Below are 20,110 nucleotides of genomic sequence, written 5' to 3'. Positions count from 1 at the left end.
GATTTCTTTCATCACTCTACTGATTTTTCCTCATTTATTATAGTCATATTATCTATTATGTCCTTGAATCTATTTGTAACAATTTATTTATAGCTCTTTACTGCTGATTTCAGTACACAGATTATCTTACCGTAGATTATTAATTGATCATCTTTCCCTGCCAGTTATACTTCTTTACAAGCCTAACATTTTTTATTACATGTTGAACATTATAAACGCAATATTTTTGAGATTTTAGATTTTGGTGTCTTCCTTTTGTGAGCAACAGATATAGTTTTGGCAGTTAGTTAATTTACTGATATGTCATATTTATCCTTCCAAGTCTTATTTTTAACCTCAGTAGAACTAGTCTGAACTACTCCTCATTCTAGATGGTGTCTTTCTAAGTTCTTCACTGAATTCCTGTAACTGGTGGGTTGAAACTCATATATATATATATATATATTTTTTTTTTTTTGATGTCATGGATTAAACTGAGGGGTGATTAACCACTGAACCACATCCCCAGCCCTTTTTAATATTTTATTTAGAGACAGGATCTCACTGAGTTGCTCAGGGCCTTGCTAAGTTGCTGAGGCTGGCTTTGAACTTGCAATCCTCCTGCTTCAGCCTCCCGAGCTGCTAGGATTACAGGTGTGCACCACGGAGCCCAACAAAATTTCTATTTCTAAGGAATGTTTCGTTTCTACCATTTCTGTCCCCTCAAAGATCCCTAGAAGCCATTCTAAGCTGGATCACATGCCATTTTGCTGAGAAGATGTACATCTTCATATTTAATCAACGATTAATGGGAAGTTCATGAAAGTTTCTAAAGATCATTTCCGTGCGGGGCCCTTTTTTCCGACATTATTTCCTGGAAATCTCAACTGTCTGTCATTTGTTACTTTAGACCAGGCTTCCAAACTTCAGTGGATCTTCCCTGCTCTCATCGGCTCTACCTCTGTGCCACAGTGGAGAATGCACACACAGGTACCTACGGCAAGGCGGAGGGCTTGAAGAGATGGTTTCTCTTCCCTCAGTGGTGACAGTGCCATTCTGTCCCTGTTCATTAGAAGCATCGCCACTTGTGTTTTGTACGGTTGCTACATTGTTAATTATCATTTACTTCCTCATGAATGGAGTTTTCCATGATGTCTTTTCCTCTCTCTTGAGTCTATTCCCATGAATAAGCTTGATTTCTAAAGACAGATATTAACATACCCAGTGCTCAGTTACTCAATTACAATTCCAGTAGGTTTTTAAAGGATAGTAGACACTTGGAGCATCACATCAATTAACTCATAGTGCCCTTGTATCTCAAGAAGACATAAAATAAATATTCAATAAATAGAAAAATTCCAAGCAGGTGTATGAACTTGAGTAAATGCAGCTCACACTATTTTCAAATTAAATGTTTCCCTGTTGATGGCACCAAGAAAAAATACTGGATATAATTCATACAACTTAAAATGTTCTACAAAATGCTCTAAAAAATTATTAAATAATTCACCATTAAAATAAATATAGAATGTCTAATTATTATTGTATTCTAATTTTAAAAGACATGTTTGAAAAAAACAAGGACTAAACCAAAAATTTGAAGGTAAGAATTCCTATATTCCTTAGGAAAAGTTAATTAATAAACCATTTTATTTGTTATTGAAATCTCAAGATAAGGCAAACATTGTCCTTTCTTCATAAGCCTAAAAGATGTACTCAATTTTTGAATGATGCGTTCTTCTTTTGAAAGTGATAAAAACTTAGTTTTTATCCCCAAATTATACATTTTTAGAATTTTGACTATATTAGTGGAAAGATGAGATAAATCATAGGGATAAAAGACTGTTGTTATAGAGTACTCTGATGCATCATTTTAAATAGGTTAATATTAATCATCTATGTAAATCTGAATGCTCAACTAATCATAATTTATTGTAATGATTTGGACAAATAATAAACATTACATGTGTAAGTATTAAAGTATTAAAGTCATGGATTAAACAAGAGATTACATATGACTTTAATTCTCTAAATAACTTCTCAACTCTTTATAAACTATTAGGAGAGCAAAAGTTTAAAGAAATAGCATGAAACAGTATAAAGGACAATATATCTTTTGGGACTGGGGATAGAAAAACGGTGAGCAACGGGAGACAGAGAGGTAACCAGTCAGAGCAGGAAAAGAGGACCCAGGGAAAGGCTTGAGCAGTGACCACATCAGAGACGCACACACTTATTCTGTTTCTGAGTAAAACACTCATTTTCATGGCAAGATACCGCCACTGGAGACATGTAACGCTTATTGCAGTGAATCTTTAGGCTTTCTGGGTGGATAATGTCTATTCCATCCTCAACAGCTCTGTTATATATAAGTGGACTAGTTCAAATAAAATCACCACAGTAGTACCAGGTCACAGGGAGAAGTCACGCACTTTTAGCAATAAGAACTTTCTCTCAGTGGCCTCCTTTTGCACAGGAAGAGAAAGACATAGGGAAAGACACCCCGTGGGCATCCACCTCTGTGTGAAAGGGTGGCTCATTCTCTCCATGTCACATGCATCGACATAGCTCCATACATAAGGGTCAACGAAGGGGACATTGCCACAGCTTGGATCAAGTGACATTGAAGTACCTAACACACTGGCAAACTCTTGAGGTTACATAATAATATGTCAACACATTGATGAGATACATAGACAACAACAGACGAAGGCTGGTTCTCAGGACACACATGAGGAAAAAAAATGAAGCACCCAAAGAGCACTTTCCAGTATGTTCACAAATTGTGTTTTTAGCATATACCATTAGTGGCATTTTGAAATTTTATTTTGGTGGTGATGAGAGTGTTGGGGAAATTTCTGTGAAAACCCATTTTAGTCTTGTAGACATTATCGGACTTTAAACTGTAGGTAATACATATTTTGAAATATATTACATTTTCTTACCATAATAATAGCATATAAAGCATTTATTTCACAGGTTTTCAGTTTTATATAGTTTCCAGTATGTGAATTTTCTGAGGCTTACAAGATAGCGACAAATATAACTTCACTATTTATCTCACTCTTATTTTTGAAGTTCTTATTTTGATAATCAAAAGCAATTTGACATTATTATTATGTAATAGAATTTCACTTAAACATATAGCCAATAATACCAATTGATATTTTATAATCTATTAATAATCATGAAAATATAATTGACTTAAGCCAGTTGACATAACTTATTTATAAAATTTTAATTTTCATATTGAAATTGTGAAGTAGAATTTGTACACACACGCACACCCACACTCACCCACACCCACACACATACACATACACACACCTATTTATTATTTTTGTGGTGTTAAGGATCAAACGCAGAACCCTACCCATGTGAAGCACTTGCTCTATCTCTGAGCTACATCCCCAACCCACACTCCTTTAAACAATATGACAACTTGACAATCACCTCAGTCAAGTTACAGCCTATTTCCTTTAGCCTGTTGCATTCCATTTTCACTTCCCCTTAAGACTTTGAGATGCAGAGGCCTGGAGCTCTGCAAGACAGGGTCCCAGCAAGACAGGGTCCCTGCTTGTAGGTTGCTGCAGTCCGGCTGCAGCAAGATAACAGGGGGGTGACGAACAACTTGTGTATTGATACAGCAGGAGTAGGAGCCATCTATTGTAGGAAAGGAGGGGTATTTATACATTCCACACAGCTTATCTAATTAACATAAACTAGATACAGCAGTCAACCAATAAGAAATCTCCACACTTAATGGCTCACTGGCATTACTTCACAAACCACTCCCCCTGGCATTTTGCCAGGCGCCATCCAGACTTGTTTACAGACTCTAACAGTAGGTGGTCTGTCAGGGAACTTCATGCTTCTCTGCCTGTTGCCATGTATAGACATTTTTGATGAATATTGGACACTGAGATTTCCATATTGTTAAATGGAAACAGTTTACTGTCTTCTTTAGAGTTTGGGGCTTTTTCCTCATAAACAGCAAGGATACTTCCCATTCACTTTGATCATTTTGAAGCTTTTTAGAATCTATGTTTGGGTGGATATAGTGTAGTCCTTAACCTCAAGGAGAGTCCCATCTCCCAAGGAAGCCACTAGATAGCTACGAATAGCTTCTGTGAGTAATGAAAACTCTTTAGTATGGATGATGGAATTTGAGAGCCCCACATTCCCCTGAACTTTACAAAATGTCCCTCTCATAGTGTTCCACGTGTTCTATTCTCAACTCCTTAGAGGTGACTTAGGAATATAGACCATTAAGAAAGTTTGGGGTAACTCCCATGCATTTCACTGTAGTTTTTCTCAAAGGATTGCTCCCTAATATCTAAAGAAAAAAATGTTATTTAGTTGTTTTCAATCTTTCTTGATTATATTGAGATATAATAATGGAATCATGTCTCTGATTCTGTCATGATCAGAGTGCCAATAAAATTAATTTTGCCAAAAACTACATTATAGGATATAAGAGAGTTAAGCTTCACAAAGTTTAAAAACTTCAATCAAACATGACCAAAATCAAATAGACTGCTAACAAATATATTTCCTACTTAAGAATAAATTATTTTGTACTATTAAATTTGAGTCAGAAAATATGTTCTTGATCTGGACCTGTGATTACTATTCAGTGAGACCTTTGTCAATGCCCTTTATCTGTTTTATAATATCATTAAAATATGAATAATTTACACATTTCCATGAAAAAAAATCCTACTATGAAATTGTTAATAATGACATAAATATTCTGCAGATATTAATAGCTGGTGGATATTTTTATATAAAGATATTCTACAAAGCCAGAACTCAGATTTTATGCATGTCCCGGGAACACGTTAAGAACCTGTTGTTAGTATGATACACGACAAAGATATGCACTGATCATCAGAAGGCCTTACTTTGCTTCTTCCCAGGACACAGCCACACTCCAGTCATCTCACTAGAGCTTGGCTCCTGTTCCTGTTTTGTGGAGCTGCACCATGAGACCGCACCTTGGGTTGATTCCTGGAACACCAGATCTGACTTTTCTCTCATCAAGGATTTCCAAGTACTAAGGTCACACTCATCATGTGGACACACACCAGGAAACCACGAGGGCAAACTGCTCTCTCATCAGTCAGACAATGAGACTGGATATTCCAAAGATAAAGTCCAGGTAAAAATTGGTAGGAATATACCCACTGAAAACATGGTTCAACCCTAATTCAAATGTGTAGAGTGCAGTACAGTGGGGGCCAGAAAAAAAGCCGCTTCTGATTTACAGACTGGCTAGTGGAGTTATTGACAGGGGAGACATGGCTCCTAAATCCTAGTGCGTGATTTATAACAGAAAAGAAAAATTGCTCCCTTTTAAAAGAAGCTTTTGAAGTGGTGCAAGTAATAGAACAGGAACAATTTAGACTGGTAATTTTATGAACGGAATTAAGAAACAACCATCAGGAGTTTATTAACTTTTCAGCACTGATAATTTCCTTAAGGTTTGCAGGCTTCTTCTCTTTTCCAAGCTGCCACAACTTCACATCATGGCCAGGTAAGAATGGTGTTGTCATGCTGGATTCAGCGGTTGACAAAATCTGACTCCCAGACAGGAACGATTTCATGGACTAGGGGGCGCTGTCCCCTCAAGAAGGAGCCTTTGGCACTTTGCATATAAAACACTCTCAGGCGGTGGTTGCGGTGGTGACCCCAGTGGTGGTGGTGATCGCGCCTTGGTGGCCAAGCCAATGTATTTTCTGCTTACTGCGGTTGTATTTGCATGCTGTGTTAATGTTCAGATAAAGTACATTAAAATGGCTCAGTCAAAATATGATAAATATGTGGACCATCCAGGTTCATTTATCATCATGACAGCAAGAATAGTCTTATGGCCAGCTGCAGCTGGGCAAGCGTATGAAAGTTCTGAAATGGACTTGAAATTTATCCGCTAGGATTATGGGGTTCATATTTTGCTCTACTGCTTGACTTACCTGTGTGTGCCGGGGGAGGGGGTCCTTGGAGACTGAATCCTGGGCCCTGCACAAATCATACAACTCTTCTTTCTACCACTTAGCTATGTCCCAAGCTGTTGTATTTTATTTTGAGATGGGGGTCTCACTTGCTTACCAAGACTGACCTTAAACTTGCAATCCTTTTATATTAGCCTCCCAAGTAGCCAGGATTATAGGCATGCACCCCTGTGCCAACTACCTTGATTTTCTTAACTCGGTCCATTTTGTTCAATGACTGGTAGTGTGAGAATGAAAAATTGTTTGGATCTTCTTTGGTGTTTTATGTAGGATTTACTCTCCTGTTAGAGCAATAAAGCAGCTCTGTAGATCTAGATTTCATTTTGTTTTTAAAAACAAACAATCAAGCAACAAACTTTTATTCTAATAATGTTTAAACTAATTAATGTAAAAAAAAAGTCAGAAAATGAGTGATGGAGTAAGGTAACAAAGATGTATGGGCCACTGTCTACCTATCCATTGTGGTCTTTTAAATCTGCCCTGCAAAATGGTTTCATTCCTGTCCAAAGCAAGCCTCTATATGCTACTTTCTAGCCCAGTTACCTGATGATCTTCTGTCCCTTATTGAATCAAGACAAAGTCTGGGAAATATTCAGCAGCATCAAGTTGTCCCACATCCTGGTTTCTACTTCAATTTCCAGAGTAATATTATTAATTCCTTTTAATGCAATTTGAGGTATCAGAACAATCTGTTGTCTACTAGCTATACACACCTTTTTTAGTTTCTGGTTATCATAGTTGTACATCTGCCATGCTTTCTATTCACTGTTGGAAGAAATGTGAACATCTTTTTTCTAAAATTTCCTCATTTATACACCAACAGACTTCTCTTTTTTTCCTCCATTTTCCCATAATGCTTCATTAATATTCCTTTCATGAAACTCATTACCTTATATCTTGCCCCCAAATACCACCAAAATCCTTGATGAGAAGTGAATCTATACCTGCCTTTACTTTGTATATTGCCCAAAACCTAGCATTGTAACAGAATAAGCTAAAAAATAAGTTGAAAATTTTTGCTGTTATTTTTTAGTCATAAATCTTCAAGTCAAGCACATTGGAGTTCTTAAATTTTTATTTTATACTCTGTAGTTAGGTACAACACTGCTTGTTCTTGGTCTATGAGTTTGTTTTTTATATATTTGATTAAACTAATTCATCTGAATGCTTTGTTGAGAAATTTCTACTACAATATCTCTTAATAAGTTTGCCTTTAAAGCCCTTTCAGGTAAATTTTAATAATGTCTCATTCTTCCTTACTCCTCTTAGGATCACTTTAAGAAATATTCAGCAAGAGGATATAATGAAAGAAAAATATTCCACATAAATTTTATGGGAAATAATAGTTAATGCCTCCTCTGAAATTATGAGTGGCAAGGACATGATTCTAAAATGATTTTTAGCTTACAAAAAAATTTTACTGATGAAACATGTCTTGTTACCATGCCTCTCAATTTATAACTTGGGTACCTTCTAGTTCAGAGATGTGTCTTTACAGTGGTACTGTATAAAGAAGAATTTCTTTAAAAGGACATGTTATGTAAATTTAACCTTTAGGATATTCTGTGAAAAAGAAAAAGGAATAGCACATATTTTTCCTTTTATACTTCAAATAGCAATGAAAATGCAAATACTTTCAGTAGTGCTGAATTCAAGTAAAATTAACAAACCAAAATATAGCAGAGTTAAATACAGGGGAAAACTCATTTTACCCATTAAGCATTCTGAAAAAGATGAAAATCAAAAAAAAAAAAACTTAATAATTTAAAGCAAGAGTCCCTGAATAAAAGAGATCTATTTAACGGGTTAAGTGAACATCTTTGGATAAGTAAGTATAAAGAGAAAGATTTATGGATGAAAGGTAGCATTCATTAAAAAATAAATGAAGAAGAAAAGTTAGCTGGTTCTTTTGCAGGTCTCAAACAAACTATTTTAATGATAGACAATTTTGTGTGTCTAAAAAATGTCGTACCCCACACCGAAATTATAAATGTGGCTAAAAATATAGAAAAGATTTCCTTTAAATGATCACATTGTGGGGGATTAAGAAAGTATATTCTTCTAGTCAGTAGCAGACTAATAAAATCAGTGTCTAAAATCATAATATAACATTTGTAGACACCCCATTATAGATAAGAATAAAATGAACAGAAGGTGGGGCTGGAATCACTGCCCTTTTGGTCAAAATCGATTTCTGTATGACATCAAAAATTAGCTCTCTCCGAATTCTTCTGGCACATGGCTTCCACGGAGTTAGCAGGAATGGCGACAGTCCCCATCAGCTCCTTCCCCCGCTGCTGGACTTGTGTCCATTCGAAATCCACTTTCTATCTTATCCCTTTTCATTTATTTGCTGTACCTTCATTATTATTATTATTATTATTATTATTATTATTATTATTATTATTTACTGTTGTAAAATATCAAACCAGCTCAATATTGGAGACACTGGGAGCACAAACACTCTTTACTGTCCCCGCCTGAACTGAGGAACACGCACAGTGGTCCATCACCAAAAGAACGAGAACGCAGTGATGTGTTGGACCCTGATCTCAAGGCGTTGCGCCCGTTACCTACACAGTGGAATAAGTACCAGCCACTAGAAAACAGTTTGTACTTTTTGGAACTGACCCACAATTAGTATATTGCCCTGCTCAAAATTTTAGCAGTTTTACTGAGAGACTGATATCGAAGTAAATTATGATACCTGAAATCCAAGTAGGAAATATCTTTAAACTATCAAAAGAAAACTGTAATTGTCAAGTGATACTTCACTTGTATATACTAAAAAAAAATTTTTTTCAGAGACATTGGTAAAAGAACTTTTTCCAATAAACAAAAGCTCTGTATGACATTAAAGACAATGAAAAAAAAATGGTTTTAAATACTGTAAGGGAAAATACTACAACAACAAATACTGTCAACCCAGAATTTAAAACATTATGAAAATATCTTTCAAAAGTTAAGACAAAATAGGAATTTTTTTTCACAGAATGTATTACCAGCACACTTGAAATGAGTAGTGTTCAAGGAACTTCTTTAGGCAGATAGAACATGATAATATATAGAAATCTGGACCTAAAAAAAGAAAGAAATAGTAATAGAAAAGAACAATGTTTAGACAAATATTAGATAAATATTCTTTACTTATTTAGATTTCTCTAAAGACTATTAATCAATTATGCAGCCATAATATCAATGATGTGTTGGGTTCATAACATAGAAGAAAACTACATTACTAAAATATCAAAAACAACAAGAATTGGAAAATGTAAGTGCAACTGACATTATTTGGAGGTTCGCTGTGATAAGTTAACCACATAATGTTTACACAGCAGGACTCATAACATAAATAAAACAAATTGGTCTAACAAATCTGGGGGACAAAAGGGAACCCTAAAAAGAAATATGAAACAAAGTGGAAGATAAAGTGAAGAAAGAGAACAAAAGAACATATGGGAAACCAGAGAAGGACAGCAGGATATTAAATTGAAACAGTAAACTTGTTGAAAATACTATTAAATTCAAATGGTCTACATAATTATGTTAAAAGAAAAAGACCGTCACATTGGATACAAAAGAATCAACTATTAGAAACCCAATTAGATGAAATGGCACATGTAGGTTAAAAATAATGATGACAGAATTTATACTTAGTAAGCAGGAACCAGAAGAAAACTGAAGTGACTCTATTAACATCAGACAAAGTAGATTTCAAATGGGAAGCAGGGAAAATGAGGAGGAATCAATTAATCAAAATGACATAAGAATTTACATGTATATGCATACAATGAGAAGGCTTCAAAGTGAATAAAGCAAACCTGAGAAAACTAGAAGGAGAAAATCCACAAGAAGGGTGGTAGGTTTGAGTATCTGTTCACACGATTGATAAATAAACAGACAGGAAGTCAGTGCAGATGGCACCTAAAAACACTGAAAGTATCAAATCGACCTCAGTGAAACTTCCTTTCAAGAGGGTGGAGAAATCACCCCAGTGAAACATATTTTGAGCTGAACCATCTCTCAGTAAATTCAAAAGGAACAGTTATACAAGGATGTTAATGTTAGTACATGGATTAAAACATGACTCTAGAATAGATAAATGTCCAGTTAAGTCCCAAAATGTGAGAAAATAAAACAACACATTTCCCAGGAACGAGGACTGAAGAGAGGGAATTTTTTTTTTCTTAATAGAAAATCAAAAATAAATATCAAAAATTTTGAATATAGGAAAAAATGGGCTTACAATGAAGTTTATAGCATTAAATAAGCTGTGATATAAATATTATTGATTTCATATTCTACATTAAGAGATTAAAAATGTAAAGTAAACCCTAAAAGAAAGCAAAGAAGGCAATAGTGAGGGTAAGGAGAAGCCTTCCTAATAGGAAGCTGAATTAAAATATAGGGAAAAGCAAAACCCAAGAACAATAAAATTGAGAAACTTCCAATCAGATAGATGCATTTAAAAAAGAGAGAGAAAAGACATAAATGGTCAGTGTCTGGAATAAAAGAAGAGGCATCACTACAGATTCTAAACACATTAATGATAGAACACAAAATATTACACAAATTTAGGAAATCAACCCCAGACATTTATAAATAAGAAAATATGTCACAATCAAGTGGGATTTATCCTAGAAGTGAATATTTGTCTGGTATTTCAAACGTATCAATAAAATGTATCTTATTAACATCAACACTATCCATTTACAAATGTGTTTTGATCTATAGTCCTTGGTTTATCCAGTAACTTTATAATTAATTCATCAATTTTCACAAAATAACCTATTCTGTTTGGATTGAAGAGATTTAGCCTTTTAATAACACTGTTTTGATATGAGGATGCTATATCTCTTCACTTATTTTGAATTTTTCCCTGGAAAATATTTTGCAATTTTCTAGATACTTATCTCCAAAGTATGTTGTTAAATTTCTCACTACATATTTTGTATTTTTTGAAATACTGTTGTTACTTTAATTTCAATCCCCATTGCTTGCTCTTAGTATATTAAAATAGAATTAAGGCCTTTATAATAATATTTCTTTTAGATTTTAGCCATGTCAAAAGTATTGAGAGAATTGCAACACTTGATTTCATGATTTATTAGATACTATAGCCATAGAGACATCACAGTATTGATACAAATTTAGATAAAATCAACTAGTTCTAAATCAACTATGCTTCTATTTAAATATATGGAATTTTAAAGTATCTTTGGGAAAATAAAACACTTGGACAAAAACAAAAAATGGAACTTCTCAATAAATAACTGAAGTTACTGAACTAGAAGAAAGATGGAGCAGAAAAAAAATTTTCCAGTTTAAAAGCATGGAAAGGTAAGAAAATGAAAACAGAAAATCATATAAGAGATGTGGGTGTCAGGTACACAGAAAAACAGGAGATTGGTTGAAAGCAGAATTTTAAGAATAATGCTTAAGAATTTTTCAAGCAAAAGGAAAAATGTATATTTATATTAAAATGTATAATATTTCCCAAACAGGGAACAAAAGGTTTTTTAAAAATTGAGAGAATAATTAGAGGAAAAACAGATGAGCAAAATATAACAAAATTTAAAAGCAGAAAAATAGTCAACCACAGCGGTTGGCTATCCATGCAGAATGTCCAATCCAAAGCTCCTCAACACAGGCTCTATTGAGGTATACCATACCTATTTGCAAAAATTGACTATAATGTGCCTATAAGCATGTTTCAATAACCTTCAAAAGACTGAAAATAACATGGAGCATGTTTTCCTGCCAGAATTTAATCAGGACTCTATCAATGTCCCATCAGGAAACAGCCCACTAAAACAGCTGATGCGAGAGAATGTAAAGGATATCACACTTAAAAGCCCAGGTGGGCACAGCTTTTTCTGTAGGGAGCAGAGTGTACATACCAGGTCTTGAGAACCCCATGTCTGGGGCAGCTGCAGCCACTCAAGACTCAGGTAGCACACAGAACAGAAGCACTTGAGCTGCCCCTGTCCCAGGAGGCTGTGTACAAAGCTGTCAGGGGCTGAATTGGCCAACTGGCCCGAGTTTGCGGACATCTGTTGTAGTCAAGGAAGTCTTGTGGATTTCTGCTGTGCCACCTAGAGGCTGTGTGATCTGAGGTTAGTTAATAAAATCTCCTGGCCTCAGGGTGCTCATCTGAAAAATGGAACTAGAACTTTTCCTGTCTCAGGATTTTGTAATGAGGTTAAAGTAAGATAAAAATGAAAATTCTTAAACAGATCTACATTTCCTTTTGGTACCCAAGATTGAATCCAGGATTGCTTAACTACTGAGCCAAACCCACAGCTCTTTTTTGTTTATATTTTGAAACAGGGTCTCATTAAGTCCTCAGGTCCTCCTTAAACTGCCGAAGTTGGTTTCAAACTTGCAATTCTCCTCCCTTAGCTGGGCTATCTGTACATGAAACAAAAACAGCAACAACAACAACAACAACAACAAAAGCAGCTTTTTAGTTTGTTCAATCAGGTGTGTCTGACTATATTAGGGGGCATGGAACCCATTGCTAAATGAATGGCTATTTGAAAACAAAAGAGGAGAATAATTGTTGTTTTTCCTACCTACCTCAATTCAAGCTATTTTTTGACCTATCAAAAGTATTGTTTTGTTAGTTAATTCCCATCACCCATTTGAATCTCTGTGTTCATTCAATTGCTCTTAATGCAAAACTGTCTCCCTGCAGATTAATCACTCATCTTCTTACAGAGGAAGAAGTGAGAATTACCTTTGGAAGAAGTAATACTGCTTTCTTCTCTCAAAAGCAATAATTCTGTGTTCATTGATAAAGGAGGTCATCACATTTGGGGGAAGATAAAATAGAGATCATGATTTATTTTAAAAAATTGGCTGCCAAGTGTTTTTAGAAGAACTATTTCATTTATTAAAATGTAACCACTGTTGGCTTTTTGTGAGAATTCATTTATAGAGAACTATACCTAAATCCAACTGTACAGAAAGAAAAAAAATGATATTAAGTCAAGCTGAAGCCATGAACCAGAATATAGTATTATAATATGTGAGAGGAACTAAAAACAACTGCCTGCTTTCAGCAAGAAATATCAAAATGCCCCATATAATACTGGACAACAACTTATCTAAAAATTGATTGTACCAGATTTGGTATTTTAGAAACCATTTACCCTACTTTTATAGATTTTTACCAAAAAAAAAAAGACTAAATAAATTCTCATCAGTTTGATTACAACACTAAATATTTTATTTCATTTAAATAGAAATAGGATTATCATTATGATCACTGATAAATCTGAATACATATCAAATATCATCATACAAACATGTGCAGATTTGATGATTCTTTTAGAAATAGCACAAATACACTTAATTTTGCTTGCCAGCAATAACATGATGGCAATGATGTCAGTGCGCTGGTAGCACAGCTGAGCTGAATTCACAGCCTGCGGGGCCCAGTTACTACAACCTGACAATAATGATATGCAAACAGGACTTTCTTTTCCTACTTGCAGCTGGAATAATTTATATTTTATAAAATAGTAGAGAATCATATTGCTAAAAAAAAAAAAAAAAGACCTCAGATCTCACATGATTCAGGGCATTTGACAATGACTGAAGTTCAGGAAGTTAAAGGAGTGGCCTGTGACTCGAGGCCTCAACTGCGGGACTGAAGCTCCTTTCCAGGACCCTGCTGTTTCCCACACCCTTCCAGCTGGGATCCCCTACCCCAGCTTCCTGCAGGAAGGCCAACACAGCACTGGGCTCTGCCCTGAAATCACTGCTGGTGTGCTGAGCACAAAGTGACTTCTTGCAGAAACAAGCAAACAGACTTTTGGTTAGCCTATATTGTTAAATCTATGGTGGGGGTATGCAAGTAAGAAAGATAGAGGGGTTGGAAATTAGTTACCACAGGTAGACCCGTGGCCACAGCAAGACTACGGCTGGTGCACAGTGGAGGGTGTCTGATAAAGTCTGGCCACGCAGCTCCAGTTCTGAGTGTGGATGACTTGAGGAATGACAGTTTGTGAATGACGGTCTTTGCTTACAAACATTTCCAGATAGATGAACGCAACCTGATTTCTAATATGAGTATAAAACAAATAGTTCCACAAGTATGAATTTATTTTATGAATTTAGGTTCATGGTATTTACTTAATATAAAGTGGACATGTGGATGGTATGATGAATTGAAATCTGAATATTATATGGTTGTTCCATTCACATACTTAGGCCTCAGCATCCACTTGCATATTTATTTTCATTATAAAGTGTTAAAAGATCTTAACTCACAACATTTTGAGATTCAAATTGTTTTGTAACTTCAGATTATTGTTTAACTATAAAATTTAAGGTTGAATTTAAAGCTCCATAAAATGTGATTTCACTGAAATACGAATTATCACTTTATTCATGATATTATACTAAAAGTGATATATTCAACTATGCAAAGTAGAACATGCCGAGAAAGGTGTCTTCTTCATTGTATCCCAGTCTCTATGAAAAATTCAGGAGTCTCAGTAAATATGGATTATCAACCAAATAAAATTATAAAATAATTATTATTACATAGAGCCCAATAGATTGTATAAGACAGCTTTCATTAAAATTAAGAATCTCTAGGAATCAACAAGTCAGTAGGTAATGAATGTCAAGAAAAATTCCCCTGGTCTTTCTTTCTCTTTCTCTTGCACATTCTACAATTACAAAGTCAGTAACAAACACACAAACATAACCGATATCTGCATATATTACCTTCAAACAATTGACAAATTATAATTCAAGAACCTATGGCATTAAAAACATGCAATATTGATAAATAAATTTTTAACAACATATATGTAAGACTGAAAAATTATACCAGAAGCTACACATCAAAAACTAAAAGTTAATAGTGGGTAAAATTAAATAAAATATTAATAGGTGACTATGTGTTAGTTCAATTCCTATTGCTGTAAGAGAACACCTTCTTATTCTGTTCAGTTCAATACCAGCTAAAACTAATCTGATAGAAAGCAGAACAGCAGATAACTGTGGGAAGGTAGGAATTGATACATACTGTCACAGGGTGACTTGATTTAGAAGAAATAAGATGACAAGAAACTATCCTTTTTATCTCTTGGTATTAGTTATAGATCTACTACTAAGGACCAGACTTTAAAAGATTTTTCATATTCTAACAAATTTAATGGATTTTCAGGGCAATAAAGGGTAATAAAAATTGTTATTATGTTTCTTTAGAACTCAAAGAAGTTTAAATAAAATATAGTATTATCAAGTGTTATTATTTGTTCTCTCCTTCTCTAACATAGATTTTAAAGTGTTGGAATTGAAAATAAAGGTCTACAAACGAGAACATGTAGCAATCTAATCTGATGCCTTTGAAAATGAGTATCAATTAAAATCAACTTCATATAACTTTTTATGACCAATTTACTGATTAAATTGAGTTATTGTTAAAGTTTAATTAACAAGAAGCTCAATAAGCTTGGAAGTATTCAGTCATCATGAGGAATATCATTTTATTAGAGTCCAAAGATAATAGTATTGATTTACGTATCACCTACGAAAGCAATTCTAATTACGTTAGTATTGAAATTTAACTTGTAACTTTTCACATGAGCCATAATTAATTTCAATCAAAACAAATTTGTTAGATAGTGTCAATTAAGTAGGTCAGTGATGGTGTTTTGTTTAAAGATATAGGATCTTTTCAGTTGGGATAAAATATAACATTAAGAGTTTCATTGACTCTCATGGTTTTTAAATGATGTGAATTATTTTTGAAGGTTTTATTAAGTTCAGTAGACTATGATGTGTAATGATTAACATGATCAAGATTTTCTGCTAAAGAATTCTGAATTAATACTTCATTTTAATGCCTATTACTTAGTCCTGAACTTCAGCTTCTAAATTCGATATTAACAATGGATAAAACTGTAAATATTTTTCTCCTCAATAAAATAGAAAGATAGCACTTTCAGTATCTAGAAAACTAAGCATCAAAATTAGGTTTTGAATTTTATATATTAAGTTAACTTCAGCAGATATTTTTAAAGGATCTCTCAATGCACTACACATAACTTGCAAGTAATCAAACTGGCATTATGGTTTAATAGTAGTGTGGATTGCATGACAGGTCTAACTATCTACCTCGAGATGATACATGGGAAAGGATGAAATATATTGTGTTCTTTGTCCTCAGACCCCTTCTTCTTTTCCTGAGGTTAACTCTTCTACCTGTCAACCTGACCCTTTCAATATTACCTATCCTGAAATCTCTCCTCTCTCTTGCATGATAATTTTTTTCCTAAATTATTTCTGTTAGCTTTTAAACATATTGAAATAGTTACCATCTTTTTAAAAGATGTATCCACTGACCTCCGTGTCCCCTCAGTTACACTACAGTCTCAATTCTTTCCTTCTGACTCCACTTCCTGTCTCTCTTTTTCTTTCTGCACTTCAGTCAGGCTTTTATCACTGAACGCTTGACTGAAATTGCCCTTAGTAGAGGTTTTAAATGACTTCCACATGGCCAAATCCCAACCAGACTTCCTCTCACTTGACCAGTCCACAGTGCAGAGAGGGCCCAGCCTCCTTTCCTGGAGCACTTTCCCACTTGGCCCTGAGAAAACACCACCGCTGGACACTCCTCTGAACACACTGTCCTTTAGCAGTCAGTCTTCTTTGAGGCTCCCTAGTCCACAAACCTTTGAAGGCCTGAGAGCTCAGTGTTTGCACCACCTCTGTACCTGTGTTCTCTTACAGGATACTCTCCTAAGTCCCAATACCTTGAATTTCAGATGTAAATGAAATGTAATTTGAAAACTACATAGGAAGGAAAGACTTAGCAGCAAGTCTGTAACCTATTCCTTTTTCACCTGAGGGATGAGACAACATACAATCTAAACCTGGTGTTTTTTAAAACATACTAAAAAATACCTTTTGGCAAAAGTAACAATGGTATTTACTAGAAGAGCAATCATAATAAGTCCTGTTCTATAATGTGTTTTTAGCAGGGTATAACTGTTCTGAAAAAAAAAATTATTTTACTATATAAGTAAGTTGGACCTTATGGATCTACAGGGGGAATCCTGGGATAAAGAATATCAAAAAACATACATCAACAGATTTGAGATGATGGATTTGTAATGAAAGTATTCCCTAACAGAAATGGCTCTTTGCTAAAACACGTGGTCTATTAGCCTAAAGTTGTATTGCATCTCGATAGAGGAAACTTAGGCTACTATTTTACTAGAGGTAATGTCAGCTGTTTTTAGACTTCAAGTACAGGTCTGATGATTAGCTGTGACCCTTCTATCAGAAGTGAAATTTGATACTGGAGGAACCTCCGTGAGTATCTGAGTCTTATTTAACAATTCAGTCCTTGTGTATCACTCCCCGATTTATTTTTAAGCTAAGATACCAAACACCTTCACCAGGAATACAGAAACCGTAGCCTAATTTATTTGGATGTAAATTGTCCCTGTCCAATTTAGCTGTTTAAAAGAATATCAAACTCACTAACAGATTGTTGAGTCTTTTCCATATAATAAATGCTCATTCAACTCAATGCAGTTCCTTCATTGAACAGGATATATATACATATATATATATATATATCCCCTCAATTACTACTCTAGGATATATATATATATCTCCTCTCTCTCAGGGAACCCAAGTAGGACATGCGTGGCTTCATATGAGAGGCATCATTCTATAAACTTACAGGCTACATTCTTCTGATATCCTGCCAGATTAAGTCAATTAGGCCAACTGAATTTCTCCTTTCTCCTCACTGACTTAGGTAAAAGTTAAAAACATGCATAGCCTAGGCCATTGTTTGATGAATATTATACACCTAATTTTAAAATTACTATGTGAGGGTTTCTAACTGTTTACTCTTATTATTTTTTTCTGGATATTAGCAAAATTGGTATACATTTTTAAGCTTGGTAAATTTTCTGCCAATGCAGATTGTCTCCTCATTTTCAATTTCGTTTGCTTTATTAATCTGGTACATAATTTTATATCCTTAACAACATCATTTTCTTATCACTATTTTTATATATTTGTTCATTTCCTCTATACTTTCTAATTTCAACTTGTTCTTCCTTATAAAGAGGTTAATAGTTTATAAAATAGCCTTATAGAAACATAATTCACATAAAATAAAATTCACTACTTTAGTATTCTATAATCCAGAGGTTTCTAAGATATTCACATATTTCTGGAACCGTTACCATTATCACATTTTATAGTATTTGGTCATCCCTGAATAGAAACCCTGTATGATTATCAGCTACATTTTATTCCCTGAGGCTGTCCCGAAAGCCCTGGGAGTACTAATTCACTGTGCTCTGCCTACATTGAATGTTTCAAATAAATGGAACAATGCATGTGATCTTTGTGACTAGTTTATTTCATTTCTCACAATGTTGTCAAGGCCCACCGTGTTGTAGCCCACATGGGCACCTCATTGCTCTCCATTGGGGAACTACATTCTTTTGAGTGGATATGCCACTTACTGTTTACTCATTCATCCATTGATGCATAATTAGGTTACCTCCACTTTGACTATTATGAATAAACCTGCTGTGAACATTATGGACAGGCACGTGTGCACAAGTGCATGTGTGTACGTGTGTGTGTGTACATTTGTGTGTTTACATACCTTTTGAATTATCCTACCAAAGAAAGAATTGCTATGTCTTATGGTAATTAAATGTTTAACATTTCAGAAATGCCTAGCTGTTTTCAAAGGTGACTGTGCCAACTTTATGAACTACTAACCAGAGTGACCCAGTCTGCACACATGGCATCCACACTGGTCACTGCCATCATGTGTATGTGAGCCACCCTGGGGTATATGAAGTGGCGTTGCATTGCAGCCTTGATTTGCATTACCCTCATCACTAACGATGCCAAGCATCTTTCCATGGGCCTGTTTGCCATTGGTGCATCCTCTTTGGAAGCATCTACACAAATCCTTTATGCCTATAATATTGTGTCATCTTTTTACTATGGAATTTTAAAATTCTTTATATATTATGGGTAAAAGTCCCTTATCAAATATGTGACTTACAATTATTTTCTCACATTCTATTGTTTTTCTGCTTTCTTGGTTGTCTTTAGAAATAAAGTCTAATTAATTTTGGTGAAGTTTCTCTCTTTCTTCTCCTGTGTGTGTGTGTGCGTGCACGCTTAATATCTAGGAAACAAATGACCAATGATGACTTATCATTCTGTTCTCTTCTAAAATTTTTAACTCTTATATTGAGGCATTTAATTTATGTTGATTTAATTTTTACAAATGGAGTGAGGAAAGGGTCCACATTCATTCTTTTAGAGATGGAAATAAAGTTATCCCACCACCATTTGTTAAAAATCCCATTTTCCCATTTAGTCCCTGGACACTGGTGTTGACAATCAGCTTATGACAAGGGTACGCTTCATTTCTGGGCTCTTGATGCCATTTCATGTAGCTAGATGTCTATTCTTATGCCAGTACCAAGCCCCCCAGGTTGCTGTAGCTTGTAGTAAATTCTGAAGGTGGAAGTGTGAATCTTCCAAATTTGCTTTTTCTTTTCAAAGTCCTTTTGTCTTTTTTGCATTCTTGCATCTCCGTATGAATTCTAATATTTGCTTGTCAATTTGTGTACCTGAAAAAGGCACTTGGAATTGTGCAGGTACTGTGTGGATTAGAATCCTGCTGGGGAGCACTGACATCCTAGCAATAGCGAGTCTGCAGATTCATAAGCAGGAGCTCACATTCCATCCTTGAGGGCTTGTACAATTTCTTTCAATGTCGTTTTGTACTTGCCAGAGTATTTCCTCACATTTCTTCCAAATTTACTTCATCTTTATTATTTTTATGATATTACAAAGTATTATTTTTTAAATTTTTTCTGATTTGTTATACATGACAGCAGAATGCAATTCAATTCATATGGAGCACATATTTTTATGTCTCTAGTTGTACACAAAGTATATTCACACCTTTCGTGTATCCATACATGTACTTAGGGTAATGATGTCCATCTCATTCCACCATCTTTCCTCTCCCTTCCCTCTCCCTTCCCATCCCTCCATTTACCCTATCTAAAGTTCCTCCATTTCTCCCATGCTCCCTCCCA

The sequence above is a fragment of the Callospermophilus lateralis genome, unplaced genomic scaffold (assembly GCF_048772815.1).
Source record: "Callospermophilus lateralis isolate mCalLat2 unplaced genomic scaffold, mCalLat2.hap1 Scaffold_144, whole genome shotgun sequence".
Lineage (NCBI taxonomy): Eukaryota > Metazoa > Chordata > Mammalia > Rodentia > Sciuridae > Callospermophilus > Callospermophilus lateralis.
This window is presented reverse-complemented; position numbering follows the sequence as displayed.